We start from the raw sequence: 5,875 nt of genomic DNA, 5'->3' as shown, positions 1-5,875 counted from the left end.
TATTTGTTCCTTTGCCAGCATTATTAACTTTGAGATGTGGTAAAGCGCAGTTCATAGTTTTCAAAGTTTGTAAGTAAAATGGAAAGGGAGACAAAGGGAGAAAATAGGTGAGTGGGTGAGAGAAAGTGAAAAATGGAAAGCGAACATATTTATCATACTAATATACAACATAAAGTTTTTCAAATCCGCCCTTGGTTGTCTTAAAACTACTCAGCCTTTTTTTAACTACTTTTTATCAAGTTTTTGTAGTCGTAACGAGATATTGTATCGTCATATTTGACAATAAAGAAAAATCTCTCTGTATCTATCTACTGCATCCATCTACCTTTCTCAATATAGCCATCTATATCCTTTTCATAAATCTCTATCAGTCAGTCACTTACTTTTTCTCTTTTTCTGCTAGATTTTTTCTTTCTTTTTTTTCGTTTTAAAATCTTATTGTAAACTGTAGCAGGAATGATACTAATAATTTCAACGAGAAAATACTACTTAAAATGTTTATCAAAGATATTTTCTTGGAAAATATTTATAGTACGGTTGAGGTGTGGAAAGTGTGAATGGTCAACGATAATAAAGGATCGAGATTACTATATCATCATTGTTATACACCTTTTAGTTTTCTTTCCTTCTCTTTGTGTCTGTCTGTCTCTCTGCACGTGCGCATGTGTGAGGGTGGGGAAGGTTGCAGATATTTATAGATTCCTTATGCGCTACAGTTCCTTTTTTCTTCGCACCAAATCAGCATTTGTTGTCGTTTTACAACCTCTATCAAAACCATATTCAAAAGTAAGATACAGTCACGCTGAGGGCGCATATTTAAATAATATCAGTTTAGCTTAGATGCAACATTTATTGATTATCTGTTAAACCGAATTTTAAAAAATACCAATAAATGTCTAACTTTGCGGTATTATCATGGATAACTGAATTTACCTGGAAAAATGATTGGGTAATTTTCTATCTTAATTCCGCTGCTCCTACACCGACGATTATGGTATAATTGGATTCCTAGCAGGTATGTATTTTATTGCACAGAAACCTCCCTTTAGCGACAAACTTGGCCCCGATAGCAGGGAAGGGCATGGAAGTTTCCAGGGAAAATGTGAGGTTTAATAACACTAATGATATAATCCAGAATGAAAATAACGATGAAAATTCACTTGCATTGTGGATAGTGATAGGAATCCAACGATACCAAAATCCTCGAAGTAGGAGCGGCGAACTTACGATAAAAAATACCGAAATTAAAAACGTGTAGATCCCTAAAATGGGAAGTCATCAGCAAAAAGTTTTATATAAAATAGAGAAACTAATATGACAATAAAATATTATGCCCTAAGGAAATTCTTGTTATTAACACATTTTTCTAATTGTGATTATTTCTCTTGATGTATTATAATTGACATTGCATCTGTTTATATCGATATTGCTATAATCAAGAAGAGACGGGTTAGAGAGAGGGAGAACGGGAATTTCATGAGAGAATGGGAGGGAGAGAAGGAGAAAGGAGAGAGAGGGGAGCAATTGAGAGGGGGGGGAGACATATTCTTTGACAAAAACTGCGTATTAACTGTGAGTTTATAAATGTAATATTCCATCTCCATTACTCCATTTTTCTTCCCCCCCCCCTCCCTTACCCTCTTTATATAATTTTCTTGCCTACAATAAATTAGTGCGGACCTAGAACCAAAGAAAGTGAAAAAAATCAGTGATTTTGTAGTGGATATAACACTATATGGAGAATCCCATATCTCTCCCCAGTTCTTTTCTCTTTTTTTTCCAAACTTTCCGTATTGCTCGCATACGTTTAGTATAACTGTAATAACATGCTGACAAGGATGTTAAAATAAGTAAAAACATTGATTCCCATTTTTGCGTCACTACTTCCATGTTTTTCACAAATATTTTACTTCCGCGGAATTTTCTGACTGATCGCTTTAGAGTCTCTACCTGATGAGTTTTCCTCAGTTAATGAACCAAACTGCTAACCCTAACCAGCAAAGGTGTGATAAGTCTAGAGAGGAAACTGTCAAGATACAATCATCACGTAGATACAAGGTATGAAAAAATATTGTCTTGGTTTTCACGATTTTTTTTTCTTTCTCGAAGGTTTCTGTCTCCTCTCCCCTTTCTCTCTCTCTCTTTCTCTAAATACACCATTAATAATAATAATAAAAAAAAAAACTGTCGCCATGTAGGAATGAACAATGTGGTAATCTAGCATTCATTAAGCCCATCGTTCGAGACTGTTCAATGCCAAGTGTGGAATCCAACGTAGGTTCAAGTTTAGTGTTTATTTTTTTTCTTTGTTTAATTGCAGTCATTTTTTTTTCTGCGGATACGAATTATAAGGGATATTTAACATAAACAGAAAACGATAAGTAATATGAAATTCACATAATCCAGATGAATTACATGATGAACTGACATATATATATATATATATATATATATATATATATATATATATATATATATATATATATATGTATATATATATGTATATATATATATATATATATATATATATATATATATATATATATATATATATATATATATATATATATATATATATATATATATATATATATGTGTGTGTGTGTGTGTGTGTGTGTGTATGTGTGTGTGTGTGTATGTGCTTATGTGTGTGTTTGTGTGTGTAAGTGTGTGTGTATGTGTGTGTGTGTGTGTGTATGTGTATGTGCATGTATATATGTATGCGTATGTGTATGTGTGTGTGTGTGAGTTTCAATGCCAGTGAAAGTGGGAGAAAAAAAGATTAACAGACACATTGCAACCCGGTTTGGTGTCGGAAAAGGAAGGTATAAAGGTGAGAGAAGGATGGAAACGGAGATGATTGACGAAAATATAGAGACCGAAAGGACAAAAATGAGACGCTGAATGGCAATAACATTAATAATCATTACACTGTTAACGTGATCAGATAATGTTAAATGTATGATGATAACAGTAATAGATAATGGACAACGTGTAAATGGCAATAGAGATAAATATGAAACGACTGATATCTTTAGTTGTGAGATTTACCAGTTGTATAACTTATAAAATCCTTTGATTGATATATGATAAATGATAATAAAAACATTAATGGTAAGTTGTCACCTGGCTGCTACCATACTTTAGTCGAGCTCTTCCTATCTCTGTTCTAAATCCCTTTCAACATGTGTATCTATCTTATCTTTTCTTATAATTTTCCTCACTTGCTATTCATGGTTAGACTTTACATTTTATAGACACGGAAATGCTATATTAAGATTCTTTAGCTTTTATTTATAATCTATGACTTTTATTCGGACCCGCCTTTGGATAATCACCTCAAGAAAATTTCATTTTTCGTTTATACTGTCTATATATTTGCTCTAATTCCTTTACTTATTCTCCTTACATTTTACCAAAGATATGCCCATTCTATGAAGTGGTCCAATTTAGAACTATACAGACCTGACCAGATGCTAGGTAAAGAGAGAGAGAGAGAGAGAGAGAGAGAGAGAGAGAGAGAGAGAGAGAGAGAGAGAGAGAGAGAGGGAGAGAGAGAGAGAGAGAGAGCGCGAGAGAGAACTGAGTGTGAGAAAGAGATCAGAAAATCAGGCTTTGTAAATACCTCAAATAATAATTTCGCGGTCAGATTATCATGAATATTTTTCTTTAATAAGCATACTCAGGGATTAACAGCATCATTGAATGACAAAGAGAATACATCATTGCTAAAAAATAAAATAGTGACGCATTCAACATTCAGCTCATGCTCACATACTTGGGTTTCTGTGTCACTGCAGGCGGATTAGCACTGCACATGAATGGAAAAGAAAAGAGGGATTCTGCAATTACATAAGGGAGTGTTATATTCACCACAAAATTACTTTCATTTGCATAATTATAAGGAGCGCTGCGATCATCTTGAGTCTAATACATTGTATAAATATTATAAGTTACTCTTACAAAACGGTGATGGTTTATATCTGAATTATTTTTTCAGATTAATATTGATATCCAAGATAATACTTCAAGGTATTTTACAATTTCCGGCTTAACAGATAATGAACAAATGCTACATCTAAGCTCAACTCTGATATTACTTAAATATGTGCCTCCACGTGAGTGCATCTTACTTTTTGATATAATTTTGATTCAGAAATGCAATTTCTGTCACGCTATTAAAAGACTCTGTAGTAGCAATAAATGCTGATTAAGTGAGACGAAAAAAAAAAATGCAACGCTAAACGAATACAAAGACTAAAAATCCATATACATGTGCAACCTTCCCCACCCTCACACGCGCCCACGTGCAGAGAGAGACGAACAGAGACAAAGAAAAGGAAAGAAAACTAAAAAGTGTAAAGCACGAGGTATGTTTGGTTGGTAAGAGACACGTGTTATTAACGGGAATAGATCGTTTTTTAATTTTTCCTAGAAAATATGTTTGATAAACATTTCAGATGGTCTTTTCAAGGTTAACTTATTAAGGTATCGTTCCTGCTGCAGATTGCATTAAGACATCTCAATTGTTTAATATGGCGATGATATTTATCAAAACGAAAGGTCAAATGGATATTGTAAACATAAATACATACATATACATACATAAATTCATTTAGTTATCAGTCAACCATAGAACTTATCAGGATTAGCTGAAATTACATATATTCGTATTACTTATATTTTCATATTATTCCTTTATAATATCACATTAGCAGAAAGAAAAGGCTGAAATAAATACAATAAAGAAAAAAACAACGAAAAGGAGGCCTACGTGTGATTCCACACTTGGCATGGAACAGGCTCGAACGTGGCCCTGTAAATTACAAGGCCACAGCGTTAACTGTTCCTCCACCTCGACGATCTCTTCTCTTTATGAAAAAAGTGGCAAATTTAAGCTAAGCATTTATTGCATCACCATATGAATGGTGACTTCATATTCATAAAGTGGATTATCATTGATATTTTCCTAATATGAACATACACGGGGTTTTTACTTAATCAGTTGAATATGAAATGACAAAAGGACTAAAGCATTGATGAAAAAATAAATAACGCAATAATGGAAATCTTGATATATATCGTGGCCTACATTCTAACATCATTCTTGACAGTTTCTGCCCATATTACTTTGGTTTTTATGATGTTGCAGGTAGACTGGCAGTTTTTGAATAAACGTGCGTAAATTATGCGAAAACAAACAGGAATGAAAAGGGAGTGAGTCATATATCCATCACAAAATAAGTTTTAGTGAGAGAGACAGAGGAAACACACACACCAAGAAGGGAGGGGGGGGGGGGCCGAGAGAGAGAGAACAATTATTGTAAGAGATCGATAGAGGGGGAGGGGAGCACGCAGAGAGAGAGAAAACCATGCTTTGTAAAATTCTCAAATGAAATTCATAATGAGGATTGCCATGATCATTTTGCTTATGTAAGCTTACTCAAGGTTTTTTCAACATCAGTTTCATGTGTAATGAAATAAGGAGTCCCATACGATGATCTAACAAAATAAATAATTTATTGTTACCATTTTTACAATTTCGTAATTCGTCCTCAACAATATAAATGAGTAGACTGAGGAGTCGGTGCGAGCAGATATTTATTGGAACTCGAGGATGTGATGGCAGTGCTTTTGTGAAGAGGATCATCAAAAAGAAAATACGAACGAGTAAATATACAAAGGTTTAGAGCGATATTCTCTTCGAGGTTTTCTTACGCTAGAATTTCCTGTTTGTATTTCGGTGCTATATATACAGGAAATGTAACAATTTGTTTAGTAGTTTTGTGGCGGAAATGACATTATATAGAGAATCCTGTATCTCCGTTATTTTCTAATCTTTCCAATATTTCCGCATTACTCCCTTACGTTCAGT

Source organism: Penaeus vannamei, chromosome 17 (genome assembly GCF_042767895.1).
Source record: "Penaeus vannamei isolate JL-2024 chromosome 17, ASM4276789v1, whole genome shotgun sequence".
NCBI lineage: Eukaryota > Metazoa > Arthropoda > Malacostraca > Decapoda > Penaeidae > Penaeus > Penaeus vannamei.
Note: the sequence above shows the minus strand (reverse complement) of the source record.